The following is a 15,729-nucleotide window of genomic DNA, read 5'->3' on the forward strand; positions in this document are numbered from 1 at the left end:
CCTACGTAACGCACTCTTATGGGCGTTTAACTATTGCGTAACGCAATTTTTGAAGAGTTTTGACCACCCCCCGCCGTCAATCTGCGATATATTGGAAAAAATCGATTTTCATTTTGTAACTTCAAAGGACTGTAAGTAACTTTGTTTATGTGCACATTTGTACTAAGGTAAGTTAGGTTCAATTGAACTATTTTTGGTCCCACAATATGTGATTAAATTTATGACCTGTATTTTTGTTACACCCTGTAGAATATAAATGTATAGGTTTTTATCGCTAAATTTCCCACCTCTACAAGTTTCATTTCACTTAATATGTTTTCCATCGATTGCGTTATTTTGCCGGTTATTAGCGCGCTCGCTCATCACTGTATATAGTTTAGAACATATTGTTGTGTATTGTGATATAAATGCTATTTAAGATATTCCTTGGGTTGCAACATATCAAGTAGGAGGTTGTGATATGGCTGTCCATTGGGGTTTAAAAGTTAGCTGTAAATTTTCAGTAGTAATTGCACGAGAGCTCTAAAATTATCGATTTGTTTCCCGAGTGACACTTTGACAGTTTTAATGTAGGTCAAGGTGTCACGAGGGCAACAAGCCGATAATAATTTTAGAGATCGAGTATAATTCGCTGAGATTATTTCATGAATAAAACTGTCCTTTTTAAATAATTTTAACTAATATTTTATTGATATCTTCACCTGAATATTTGCTAAACCTGTTTTTTTGGGGTTCTCTGTGACAAGTTGTAAAACATTAATTGTCATTAAGTAATGTCACTGAATGTTCATTTTTGCGTAGTAACGAAGGGCATCTGACGTAATGCTTGACGGCGGGATATTATCAAAAATTATTGCTGTAATTTTTATTTATGTAGCTTTCTATTGGTCAGAATCTCCTATGAATGAAATAATCACTTTCATATTTATTAAAGGGTGTTCTCGTTCGACTACTCTTTTATTAATACACAACCGATAATATAAACTAATTTATCAGTATATTTGTATAAATGTCTTACCCAATATTAACAGAAACTCAATTACTTGGCAAATATGGAAGATGGCTACGAATTTATAGTAGTTATATTACTATTTTTCGTTTATATTACTAGATTTTTCTTAGCGTGTCACTTCTCACTACAATGTTTTTAACATATTATTTCACAGCTGATAAAGTAATAAAACAGTTGGTGTTTGTCATATGGACAAATATTTGTTGTAAAGATATTGTTTCAAAATAGGTACTGTACGTTGAAGGTAATATAATAAGTATTTCATTGTTTTAATTATTATAAATATTTTTTATCGCCAAAATTAACCAAAAATTTAATCAAAAATATTGTATTTGACATTTCAACTCTCAGTATGGAAATTGTTGAAAAAAATTGGACAAATTATTGTGTTTTGTAACTTGACAATATTTTCCTCTAATTAATGTTTTCAATAGAATAGAATATTTAGATGTACATTTATTGTGGTTAAATCTAAAAAGTATAGGTAATCGCTTCTTTATCTTTCTTATTTCTTGGCTCTACATCTCTAAGCGAGTCTTTGCCAGGTTTGCTATTTTCCTCTACTCTTGCCGATCGTGCACAATAATCTGCCATTGTTGCACCCCCATCTTTCGTTGATCAACCACTACTGCATCATTCCACAGCTTTTTCTTGGTCGACCAACTGACCTTCTACCATTGGGTCTTTCCCAGTTTATATTTAGTAGTCTTTCATAATTCGCCCTCAGTATATGTCCTGCCCATTTTATTCGATTTGCCTTAATGTATCGTACTCCTTGTATGTCATCATCATCAGTAGCTCGACAATCCTTTTTGGGTCCTGGCTTGTTCTAGGATTTTCCGCCATTCTGTTCTGTTCCTTGCTTTGTTCTTCCAGTGGGTAATCTCAAGTGTTTTCAGATCTTGTTCCGCTTGTTCCATGTATCTAAGTTTGGGTCTTCCCTTTGACCTTCTCCCTACTGGTGCTTGCCTCATTATATGTTTTGGTGTTTCGGTCTCCAACATCCGTTCAACATGGCCCATCCAGCGTAGACGTCCGATTTTTATGGATGTTATGACGTCGGGTTCGTTGTATGCTGCGTATAGTTCAAAATTATATCTTCTGCGCCATACGTCATTTTCTTTCACCCCCTTATATACAGGGTGAGTTTTTAGTGCGGGATCGGTCGATAATTCCATTACGGTATAGAATATCGAAAAAAGTTATTTAGAAAACATGTAGGTAATGATATTCTCCACGCTTTCAAAATATGTCCATTTCTACAGGGTGATCAATAACAGCGTGGTATATAAAACATATAATTTTTTAAATAGGACACCCTATATATTTTTTCATATTTATATTCCCCTCATAATTCTTGTTCATATAATATAGGGTTTTGCATTACTATACAGAGTATTTAACAAGTTATGATCATTTTTATTTCGAAATCCCTATGAGATTAACACCCTGTATATAAAGAAGTAATTCATAGACAATAATTTGTTTTATGTAGTAAGATAAACAATATACTGTAGTTTTTAAATTAAGTCCAATTGAAATCATTGACGAATGTTTGTATACAGGGTGAACTACAAAACCAAATTACGATTTTCTCTATTTTTTTTAAATGGATCACCCTATATTTTATTTTTGAAAAATATTGTATTTATTATACTCTTTCATTTTTATATAGCATTCCCTATATCTAAACTTATTACTTTCGGAGATATTTTTAGTTTTCTTCAACTTTCGGGAATACATTCAATTTTTCTAGTAGAAATAAGTTGGCTTTGAATGATAATTAAACAAAATTATTTTTATTCAATAAATAACTAACACAAAATATAAACCATAGCAATATGCAATGAATGTATCAATAAATGTGATATTAAGGAATTATCATATTTCCCTAATATACAAGAATCATACAATTCCTACAAAAAAAATATAGGTATCTTGTGTACAATAAAATTACAAGATTATTTTTATTTAATAAACAACTCACACAAAACATAAATCAAAACAGTATGCAACTAATTTAATAGTTTTTAGATTATTATATCAACAGCATTCTAAGCCAAGAAGTTTTTAGTTACACATTCCTAATAGCAGATTGTGACCCGCAGTGTTTAATAATATAATATTCATATTAAATTTCATTAATATGCATCAAGAAATCCCTACTTTGTTAACACTCAAACTAGGTGATCTATAAATGTTTAAGGTGATATTGTTAGAGATTATGTGATTGGTCCACATTTTTTGACGGTTGAGGTTTTTATACGACGGTGCTCCAGTTCTTCCAAAATTGATTTTTTTCAAGTGGGGCTATATAAAAAACCTTGTACACCAGAAGCATCCAACAACGCTTGATGATATGAAAAATGGAATAAAAGAAGCTTTTAATAATATTGACTTACAAAAATGTTAGAAATGTGGCTCGGTCATTTGAATATCGGTTACAAAATTGCATAGACGTTGAAAGTGGTCATTTTCAACATTTACTTTAGACTTATATCCTTAACATCACATTAATTGGTACATTCATTAAATTTTGTTATGGTTTATTATTTTTTTGTTAGTTATTTATTGAATGAAAATATTTGTTGTATTATTACAAAATACTTATTTATTAAGTTATTTATATTTATAAGAATAATTGAATGTATTCCCGGCAAATGAAGAAAACTAAAAATATCTCAGAAACTAGTTTAGATATAGGCGATGCTATATAAAAATGAAAGAGTATCATAAATACAATATTTCAAAAAAAATAAAATATAGGGTGATCTATTAAAAAAAAATTGAGAAAATCGTAATTTTGTTTTGTAGTTTAAACGTGCTTATTAAAATGAATGTTCTACTAAAAAATTCTTGGCTTAGAATGCTGTTGATATACTAATCTAAAAACTGTTACATCAGTTGTATATTGTTTTGATTTATGTTTCATGTAAGTTATTTATTGAATAAAAATAATCTTGTTATATTATTATATACAATACAAAGTTTTTTTGTAGGAATTTTACGATTCTTGTATATTAGGGAAATATGATAATTTCTTAATATCACAGTTTTTGGTATATTCACTGCATATTGCTATGGTTTATATTTTGTGTTAGTTATTTATCTAATAAAAATAATTTTGTTTAATTATCACTCAATACTAACTTATTTCTACTAGAAAAATTGAATGTATTCCCGAAATTTGAAGAAAACTAAAAATATCTCGGAAAGTAATCAGTTTAGATATAGGGAATGCTATATAAAAATGAAAGAGTATATTAAATACAATAATGTTGAAAAATAAAATATAGGGTGATCCATTTAAAAAAATAGAGAAAATCGTAATTTGGTTTTGTAGTACACCCTGTATACAAATATTCGTCAATGATGTGAATTGGACTTAATTTAAAAACTACAATATATTGTTTATCTTATTACATAAAACAAATTATTGTCTACGAATTACTTCTTTATATACAGGGTGTTAATCTCATAGTGAATTCGAAATAAAAATGGCCATAACTTGTTAAATACTCTGTATAGTAATGCAAAACCATATATTATATGAACAAGAATTATGAGGGGAATATAAATATGAAAAATTATATAGGGTGTCCCATTTAAAAAATTATATGTTTGATATACCACGCAGTTACTGATCACACTGTAGAAATGGACATATTTTCCAAGCGTGGAGAGTATCATTGCCTACATTTTTTTTAAATAACTTTTCTCGATATTTTATACCATAATGGAGTTATCGACCGATCCCGCACTAAAAACTCACCCTGTATGTGTCTGAGGATTTTTCGTCCAAACGTACCTAATAAGTTCTCATCGCTTTTCGACAGTGTCCATGTCTCTGATCGATATATAAGGACCGGTTTTATCATGGTTTTGTATATTTTGCATTTGGTTTTTCTCGTGATGTTGTTAGATCTTAGATGTTTAATTAGTCCATTATATGATTTATTAGCAATATTACGCCGCCGCCTACGAAAAGTATAACTCCGAAAAATGCCGTTAAGAGTAGAACTTTCAATGAACGCCGCGAAAAATATTATTTTCGATTATATGATTGTGAAAATTATAATCCCTAATAAAGTGTTAGCGAAAAAATTTAATTTTTGAGGAATATCAGCAAAAAACATCATTTCTGTTTGTGAGTCCACGAAAATTATAATTACTAAAAAGTTCTCAGAAATAATTGTTTTCGTCGGCAGAAACAGAAACAGAAAAGGAAATAATTGTTTTCGTCGGCATATATTATGAACTAAATCTTTTCGTTATAAATATTTTGGGAGTTATAATCTTCGCGAACACGCATACAAAAAAATTGTATCGCCAACACTTATCAAAGAGTTATTATTTTCACTGGAAATGTATTAGGAATCACATTAATCATAGGTACCAGCGATTAATACTCCTCGTATGTACTCATCTCTAAAAGGCCGAAATATCGTCCGGAAGATCTTCCGATCTAAGGCTAATAATTTTGTTGTTTCACGCTGGTTCAGTGTACCTACATACATACAAACGAATTATAGTTTTATATACCTTTGTTTTAGTTTTAGGTTCTTGCTATCTTTGAGAGCAATTTTGATTTAAGTAGCGTTGCTAGTAGCCCAATAAATGACCGTTTTGGAGTGTAATTTTCAGGGGCAACTCCGAATTGCATGAAAATTTGGATTTAGGTTCTACTTACCCTCCACTTCAAAGTTGAAATTGTGCCGTTGGTTGCTTTTACTTGGGGGGTGACTGACGGGCCCTTGTTTAAAATGACCCCGGAAATGGATAAATTGACATATTATAAGCAACTTTCGTACTATAAAGTTTTTTACGTAAGTCAATACTTTTCGAGATATTCGCGATTGAAAATGTTGATTTTTCGACAAGAAAACTACGTTTTCAGACCATTTTTCGCAAATAACTCAAAAAGTAAATATTTTATCGAAAAAAATATTCCCAGTAAAAGTGTAGCTTATAAAAAATAGAAAAAAATTATGTATCAGTAAAGTCTATAAATTGAGTAAATGCAAAGTTGTAGCTCATGAAAAGTTCGTTCTTATTCGTCTAATTCCAAATCGAATAATTCAACGCGAAATCACCGAAAAATCAAGTACTTTTCGGGAAAAGCTTATTAACATTTTTAAAGTATCTAAAAAAAGCTTTATATTTGTTTTTTTACAAAAGTATCTAGCATCAAAAATAAACGAGTTACACTGAAAAAAATAAGTTGGCCCATTTTTTTGGTAAAAAAATCGTGAAAACATGCCTCTATTTAGCACCCTAAATAAAATTAATCGTTACCGCTTTACCATTTATTTTAACTCTATGTGGATTGTTTATATGATCTGTAAGTTTTATTGGTTTGAAGTACTTATTTTTGAAAAAATTTGGTTTTATAGTAAAAAAAATTTTCTAAAAATTTTTGAAAAATTTCCTTTTTTCAAAATAACTTAAAACGTATTGTTAATATGCTTGTTTCATTTTGTTTTTCCGTAAGACAAAAATTGGTTAAGATATGGCTGTTCAAAATTTGCATACACTCGTGATTAGTGACCCGTTCAAGCTTTTTCACCTATAACCCTTTCAAAAATAAGCACTTTAAACCGGTGAGACCGACAGGTCATATAAAAAATAGATAAGTAAGTAAATTGTTTGTAAAGCGGTAGCGATTAATTTCATTTGGGGAGCTAAACACGGGGAGATTTTCATAATTTTTTTACCAAAAAAAGAGGGCCGACTTTATTTTGAGCGTAACTCGCTTATTTTTAATGCTAGAAACTTGTATAAACAATTAAAATAAAGCTTTTTATAAACACTTTAAGTTTGACTGCGTTTTTCTCGAAAAGTGCTTAATTTTTCGGTGATTTCACCTTGAAATATTCGATTTGGAATTAGACGAATAAGAACGTGTTTTCCATGAGCTACAACTTTGTTTTTACTCGATTGATGGACTTTACTGATACACTTTCGATCTGGACTTTCGATCAAATATTTACTTTTTGAGTTATTTGCGAAAAACCGTCTAAAAACGTAGTTTTTTTGTCGAAAAATAAACATTTTCAATCGCAAATAACTCGAAAATTATTGACTTACATAAAAAACTCTATAGAACAAAAGTTGCTTAAAATCAGTCAATTTATCCATTTCCGGTCTTATCTTGAACGTATGTTTTTTCACCCCCAATAAGGGGTGACTGTAACTCCCCAAGTAAAAGCAACCAACGGCACAATTTCAACTTTGAAGTGGAGGGTAAGTAGAACCTAAATCGAAATTTTCATGCAATCTGTAGTTGCCCCTAAAAATTACACAGTATCGCCGTATTTCCCGTTCATTTACTGGGCTATAGGGAGTAATATGCTATATTTTCTGACATGATTCTATAACAGGGGTGGCCAAACTGTGGCTCGCGAGCCACATGTGGCTCTTTGAAGGATAATTTGTGGCTCGCAATAAATGTACCTGAATTATTTTTAATTTTTGTGTTTCAAAATGTCTTAAATTACTGACAACAAATGTAAAACACTAATGCCTGGCTGCACCAACAAATCTTAAGCTCCAGCTTAGCCCAGCTCAGCTTATAGATATGGCTAGTCCATCTTAGCACCTCTTAACTGATAAGTTTAAGATGTAATCCACATGGCAATCGCTGAAAATCCACGTGGCAAGCTGAAAATTGATTTAAGGTTCAATGGTGCAACGCGTATGTTTCGTAAGCTGAGCTCAAGGCACGTCTTAAGCCTAAGATCTGCTGGTGCAACCAGGCCTATGTGTAACATCAGGACTTAGACAAGGAGATCCCTTATCAACGTTGATATTCAATTTAGTCTTAGAATATGTAAGTAAAATATCATCTGCTGACAAGGGTATTTGCGAATCGAGGGTCAAAGCTGTTGTTGGCCTTTGCTGATGATCTAGGTGCAGTCGCTCATTCTACAAGAGACGTGAGAGAGGTGTTTTCACAAGTCGAGGAAGAAACAGGTAGTATGGGCCCTCGAATAAATGAAGAGAAGATGAAATACATCGTATTAACCAAAAATCCAAGACCAAGTGTTAGGCAGAACATGGCTATTGACCACAACTTCGAAGTAGTAAAAGAGTTTAAATATCTAAGGGCGGTACTCGTAGATGACAACCACATATAAAAAGAGGTGTCAGCAAGGATAGCTGCATGGAATAGAGCATTATACTTCCTATCATCATTATTAAGATATAAGCTACTAAAAAGACAGTCTAAATTAAAACTGTACAAGCCAATTATTCGCCCAATTGTTACAATATGGATGTTAAACATGGACTACATCAGCGGGAAATAAGCTGCTGGTGTTTGAAAGGAAAGTTCTCAGAATGATATTTGGCCCTCAAAGAGATGAATTGACAGGAGCGTGGAGAAGGCGCCGCAAAGTTGAATTGGTGACTGTGTATGGTACTGAAAACTTCAGTCATATTATAAAAGCTAAGATAAGGTGGGCAGGTCATGTGGTATGCTCAGAGGAAGACAGAGTGTTAAAGACAGTGTTTTTTCAGAAACGGTAGATCAGTAGGCCGTCCCAGAAAAAGATGAAAGGATGATGAATAATCGAATTATCCTGAATTAGTAAAGACTGCTTGTAGAATTATATACATATTTGAAACAACAATGTGAACAATTTTATTTCACTTTTTACTTACTTTTTAACTAATTGTTTAATTGCGGCTCGCGAAAAACGTCAAATTTTGAAAAATGGCTCAGACTATCAAGGAGCTTGGCCACCCCTGTTCTATAATTTATACACTCACCGGCACGAAAAATAGGCACCCCACAAAATAGGCCATTTTTGATGTCTCGAATTTTCTAAACCTGTTGTCCGATTTAAGTGATTTTTTTATTATATTATAGCCTTATTCTTTAACAATACCGCTGTAATAATATTGTTGCTAAAATAGTAAATTGTCTTTGTATACAGGGTGTACCAATCAAACTGTTTTTTCTCAAAGTTCAACACACCCTGTGGAATATTCCAGCATTTATAAAATATTGAAATTAAAACCCAACTATATGTTTACTTAACATTCTGTTTTTTAATTGATTCGCTTATGTTGGATAATAAATCAGTTTGGTACTTTAACAACTAGCCAAGCTTTTCATCAATACAGGGTGTTTTTAAATCAGTGTGACAAACTTTAAGGGGTAATTCTGCATGAAAAAATAATGACCGTTTGCTTTATAAACATATATCCGCAAATGCTTCGTTTCCGACATACGGGATGTTGATTTTTTTCTTACAGACTGACGATTTATTTGTTGCTCTAAAACCGGTTGAGATATGGAAATGAAATTTGGTAGGTTTTAAGAGACAGCTATTGCGAATTTTTTGACATGCAATTAAGAATTTTATCTTCTCCATTGGGGTGCATACGGGTTATATTACCGTCAAGGTTTTTTCCTCAATTTGGTTTCTAGTCTGGTGTAACGTGTTGGATTTGTAAAGGTGTATTCTTGCCACAAGTAGGACCATTTTCTCATCAGTTTATGTTTTGATAATATGTTTATTTGTTCATCCGTAGTTAATTCGCAATTTATCTGTTCCCCCATTTCCATGCTTTCTTTGGCACCTTTATCTGCAATTTCATTGTTTGTTATTCTTTTGTGCTCTTATGTGCTTTAACCCAGAAGAATTTTATACATTTATTTTGATCTTGTAATTTTTTAATAATTGTTTGGATGTTAAAGATAATATCATTTGTTGTGTTTAAGTTGGATTTTAAAATTTTTAGAACTGAAAGTGAATCGGAGAAGATAATGGCATTCTGTTCCTCTTCCTGTTGTATATATTCTAGTGCTTTTAGAATTGCTATTACCTCAGCTGTGAAGATAGATGTGTATTTATGTAGCTTATAGTGTTGTTGTATACGTTTAGGTATTACGAAGGCACAACCTGTGCCGTCAGTGTTTTTTGATCCATCGGTGTATATTGTGACATAGTTTGGATGTTGGTCTAAAATTTGATTAATAACTATGTTATTAGATGATGCTAATTCAGAGTAATGGGGTATATTCACATCACATACAACAAAGTGAACAAAGTAATCGATCTCTACCTTTGTTTGTGGTTGTAGAGTCACGTTTCTTAATGCTTCACAAATAGGAGGAGAGTTCTTATGTATCCAAAAAGGCTTAGTTAAGTCGTATTCGTTTAACTTGTATGTGCTACTAATGAATGATGAATTTTTCTTTAGTGATTTAATAATCATTTTTTCAGCTAAAAATGATATCAGTTCTAATGGAGGTTCGATTGCTTCAGCTCTTAACGGTTCAACTGGTGTAGATTTCATTGCTCCCAGACATATTCTAAGTGCTTTGTTTTGTATAATGTCCAGCTTACGTAGATTGGTTTTATTTGCCGTTCCATAAAGTGTACAACCATAATCAATTATTGATCTTATGTAAGCTCTATAGAAAATTAGTGCTGTTTGAGGTTCTGCTCTCCACCAAGTTCGCATGATGGATTTTAGGAAGTTTAGTCCTTTGTTACATTTTATCTCTATTTGTTCAATATGTGGTTTCCAGGTCAGTTTTCTGTCTAATATAACTCCTAAGTATTTGGCATTGGTATCCACTGGAAATTCTATTTTATTTATTTTGATTTTCTGCATTGGTTTCACATTATGCCTGGTGAAGATTACGACTTTGGATTTTTCAGCGGAGATTTGTAGACCTAAATCATTTATGGATTTTAAAAAGAGTTCTGTGCTGGAGTTTAAACGATCGATGCATTCATCCAGGTGTTTGCTACGTGTATAAACAACAAAATCATCGGCATACTGTATCACAGTTGCTGTAGATATGGAGGAGTGTAGATTAGTGGTATATATATTGAAGAGTTGTGGTGCAAGAACAGATCCTTGTGGCAAACCTAAATTTGCAGTTTGGTATTTCACTGGACAGCCATCACATCCTCTGAGTCTTGCTTGCCTGTTTATATACAATTTGCATATGGTGTTAGCAACTTCTTGAGGGATTTGCAGTTGTATCATTTTTTCCCGTAGAATGAACCAGTTGACATTGTCATATGCACCTTTAACATCTAGAAACATCGTGCCATTGTAATCATTTTCAGTTAAACAAATTTGTATGTCTGTAACTAAGTGTGTTACTGCATCAATGGTGCCAAACCCTTTTTTAAAACCGTATTTTGTGGTCGGCAGAGAGCCAGTTGTATTTAACCACCATTCCAGTCGGTTTTTAATTATTCTTTCAAAAATCTTGAGTATACATGGCATAAGTGTAATAGGTCTATATGAATCGCATAGGCGGGGGTTTTTGTTTTGTTTGTGTATTGGTATTACAATAGTCTTTTTCCATTCTTCTATACATTCCCCATTAATCCAGATGTCATTTAGGATTTTGATTAGGAACATCTTGGCATTGTTTGGTAGTTGGAATATCATAGGACATAGGATATCTAATATCATCATAACCAGGTGATGTATTCTTTCTATTTTTTATCTTCTTCTTCTTCAAGTGCCGTCTCCTAATCGGAGGTTGGATATCATCATCACTATCTTTACTCTATCCACCGCTGCTCTAAAGAGTTCTATAGAACTGCATCTAAACCAGTCCCTTAAATTCTTTAACCATGACACTCTCCTTCTTCCTATACTCCTTCCGCCTCTTATCTTTCCCTGTATTATCAGTCTTAGCATTTCATATCGCGGTCCCCTCATTACGTGTCCCAGATATTGTAACTTTCTTATTTTTATTGTGTTTATTATTTCGCATTCTTTACCCATTTCTCGCAGTACTTCCGTGTTCGTTTTCCTCTGTGTCCATGCTATTCTAAGCATTCTTCTGTAACACCACATTTCAAATGACTGTAGCTTATTTATGTGTTCTTCCTTTAATGTCCAGCTTTCAAGTCCATATTGTAGTATCGAGAACACGTAGCATCTCAAAGCTCTTGCTCTCAGTTCTAAGCTAAGGTCTTTGTTGCAGAGAACTGTTTTCATTTTTACAAACGCATTTCTTGCTATTTCTATCCTGGTCCTTATTTCTGTTGTTTGATCATTTTTCTCTGAAATCCAGGTTCCTAGGTATTTGTATTTATCAACCCTTTCTATCGGTACATTTCCCAAATGTATGCTTGTTTGTATGTTTGTTTTCTTAGCTATTATCATGTATTTGGTCTTTTTTATATTCATTTTTAGTCCATATTCTTTACAGAAATTGTTTGTTTTGTTCAGTAGTAGTTGGAGTTGTTCAGCAGAGCTTGCTATAATGACGGTGTCATCTGCATATCTTATGTTGTTAATAGATCTTCCGTTAATTATTATTCCTTCACTTTGAGATAGCAATGCTTCTTCAAAAATGGCTTCACTATATGCATTAAAGAGTAATGGAGACATAATACATCCCTGCCGAACTCCTCTCCTGATTTCAATTTCTGGACTGGGTTCGTTATCTATTACAATTTGTGCTCTTTGATTCCAGTAAAGGTTTGTTATTATTCGTAAGCCCCTTTTGTCTATGTTTTTTGTATTTAGAATTTGGACTAATTTTTTTTTAATTTTTTTCTATTTTTTATGGTAAAGTTTAATTCTGGCAGACTGATAGGTTCACTGAAAATTTTATGATTGGTATTATTTTGTTCTTGTTTTGTAAAAATGTGTGATGTATCATTCAAGGCATTAGCAGGCGAAATTTTATCTAGAACTTGTTCTTGCCATTCATAATTCCCCGATGTATTAACTTCCCCAGATCTTCTATTTATTTTTCTGGCCTGTGTCCATATATTTGTCAATGGTGTATTTTTATTTAAGTTTTCACACCAGTGCTGCCAATATAATTTGGCTTTATATTTTAAAAACTTTTTGGTTTTTGAATTTTCGTTTTTACATTTCATGTAGTTTTCCACGGTGCTTTGTTGCTTACATGTTTTGAGCATTTATTTTCTTTTCTTAATAGCATCTTCGCAGCTTTGATCCCACCATGGTGGAAGAGAGGTTTTTTTGCTCATTTTAAAAGGTTGGTAGATGGGTATGGAGGCATTGGCTGCCTTATTTATCCCTTCAACTAATAATTTGTACTTATGTTCTACGTTGTTGTTATTTTTGATGTGTTGTGAGAAGTATGTATCCGCAATTTCTTGATATAAGCTCCAATCTGCTTTATTTAGGTTCCATTTTGTTTTAGGATGTATTATGATGTCTTTACTTTCCATTCCTTTATTAATTTCTATAATAATTGGAAAATGGTCTGAGCCCAATACATCAGATAAAGTTTCCCATGCACAATTAATTGCTATATCTGGAGTTGCAAAAGTTAAATCCACGACTGAATTATTCCCATTATTTGTGAACCTTGTGGGGGCTCCGGTATTTAAAAGTACTAATTCTGTGTTGTCTGAAGCGGTTATTATTTGCGTGCCTTTGCTGTTATTTTTGTAAGATCCCCATGTTTGATGATGCGCATTGAAATCTCTTCCAAAAATGCTATTAGACTTGGTAAAATTAAGAATTGCCTCCCAGTCTGCCACTGTTGTTCGTATATCTGGTGGGCAATATATCGAGAAACATGTTATCGTTATTTCACTGTTGTTCAATATCTGTATTCCACACATCAAAATATTGTTATTAAATTTTTTTATAATTGAAATTTCTTCAAAACGAAATACATTTCTGACAAGTATTGCCACACCAGCATGACCATCATGGCGATCTTTACGTATAGTTTTATAGCCTTTGAAATTATATTGTTTATTTGGCTTAAACCATGTCTCTGAAATTAAGGCAATATCAATTATATTTTCATTTAAACATTTAACTAAACTCAACTTATTAGCTACAGCCGATTGCGCATTCCATTGTAAAATCTTTATATTATTTTTTATTTTATTAGCCATTAATTAAATTTATTATATTTAATAATTTTATCATATATGTATGCTCTATCTAATCTTTCTAAATCGTTAAACGAATCAAACTCTTTGAGTAAACTTTTAAAGAAATTGAAAAAAATATTAATAAATTCATCTGTGTTAGGATCAGGATCGGAACTGTGTAAAATATTTGGTGGTAGGGGGTTTTTGGGCCAAACTGAAAAGGGAACATTTCTTCAGCTAAAGGAGATTGGGCTATTCTTGTTTTAAATTGAGAAGAAGTTTCAGGTTGACTTGGAATTACTTTTTCTGTTTGTTGTTGGATACTAGATGTAGATGGTTTCGAAATATTATGTCTGCCATTGTTTTGCCTTGGAAGAGGTGGAAAACTTTCATTATTTATCGTACCTAATGCTTCAAACCAATTCCTTGTAGTAACAGCAGATGTATAAGATCTTTTTAGACTGTCCTTTGCTTCCAAAAAAGTTAAATTGTTTTCTGCCATGTGTCTTTTAATTTCGTTTTGTTCTTTAAATTTTGGACACTGTTTGGATATGGATATGTGCTCAAAGTTTTTACAGTGTATACAATAACTGTCTTGCGGGTCTCTACAGTTACGATTATCGTTTTTCTCTTGTGAGCAGTTAATGCATCTCGTTTTTGTACTGTTGCAATTACGAAATATGAGTCCATGTTGCAAGCATTTAAAGCATTGGACAACTCTATGCACATATGGTTCTACGGAACAGGCCACGCTGTTTATATATACATATCTAGGTAAAATGTTACCTTCAAAAGTAAGTAATACCATTTGTCTAGGTACATATGCTTTTTCTCCATTTATATCAACTTTCCTTTTAAGTCGAGTCACTTGTGTTACTGATATATTGGATATTATATTTTCGAAAAGATATTCATCGCTGAAAGCAGTATCTACGTTTCTGATGATTGCTTTTCTTTGAAGCAGGTTATTTGGAATGTATGTATGTTTTTAGTTGTTCCTCTTTTAGATCCTCATTCTTAACTAGATATTTTGCATCTTTGGGGCTTTTAAGTTGTACTCTTACCCCATTTTTTCCTACTCTGTCGATGCTAAGAATATTCTTAATTCCTAATTATTTATGAAAAAGGTGACCTACCTTCATGGGGTGAATTTTTCCAATCTGCTCCGAATTTATTTTTTCAATGAATACATATACCTTATCCGTATAGAGATACCTTTTTTGTAGATTGAACAGCTTGATTTCTTTTTCTGGTTCCTTGGTCTTTTCGTTTTCTTCCTCCTGGTCCATGTTTTGGGTTCCCCCTTTATCAGGGGGAGAGTTTTCACCCATTATTGTAAACTATCACCATATAAACAAAAAACAAAAACAATAAACACTTTACAACACTGGTTTATTTATTAATATAGCCCGGTATGAAATTAGTTTATTATTACTTGTCACAAAAACTTGTCTTAATCATTATTTAAGCACCTGTAATTATACGTGTAGGTACTCGGTATGAATGATCGTACAATACTGATCCGGTATCTCGTGAACGAAGCATTTGTGGACATATGTTTATAAAGCAAACGGTCATTACTTTTTCATGCAGAATTACCCCTTACTTTCACACTTATTTAGAAACACCCTGTATTGATGAAAGTACCTAACTTTTTTATTATCCATAACATAAGCGAATGAATCAAAAAACACAATGTTAAAAAACCTGAGGCTATAACTTTGAGAAAAAACACAGTTTGATTGGTACACCCGGTATACAATGACAATTTACATTTCCAGCAACAATATTATTACAGCGATATTGTAAAAGAATCTGGTCCTTTTTTTTTCACATACGACGCGTTAGCGAAAGGCCACACGGGTG

At 32.3% G+C, this 15,729-nt stretch overlaps 2 protein-coding genes across 4 annotated transcripts in view; one reads left to right on the forward strand and one right to left on the reverse strand.

The window, feature by feature from the left end:
- Window positions 1-15,729, reverse strand: part of LOC126890780 (sodium-coupled monocarboxylate transporter 1) — a 315,978-nt gene that overhangs the window by 290,845 nt on the left and 9,404 nt on the right. The window contains exon 1 of one of the 3 annotated variants that reach the window (XM_050659972.1): window positions 1,019-1,037. The exons of the other annotated variants lie outside the window; for them this stretch is intronic. The gene's annotated coding sequence lies outside the window, so the exon portion shown is untranslated. Of the gene's footprint in view, window positions 1-1,018; window positions 1,038-15,729 lie in introns of those variants that run through there. 3 annotated transcript variants of the gene reach the window in all.
- The window catches only part of LOC126890782 (succinate--hydroxymethylglutarate CoA-transferase-like), a 91,915-nt gene that overhangs the window by 10,103 nt on the left and 66,083 nt on the right, over window positions 1-15,729 (forward strand). The gene's annotated exons all lie outside the window — the stretch shown is intronic.

This window comes from Diabrotica virgifera, chromosome 8, assembly GCF_917563875.1.
Source record: "Diabrotica virgifera virgifera chromosome 8, PGI_DIABVI_V3a".
Classification (NCBI taxonomy): Eukaryota; Metazoa; Arthropoda; class Insecta; order Coleoptera; family Chrysomelidae; genus Diabrotica; species Diabrotica virgifera.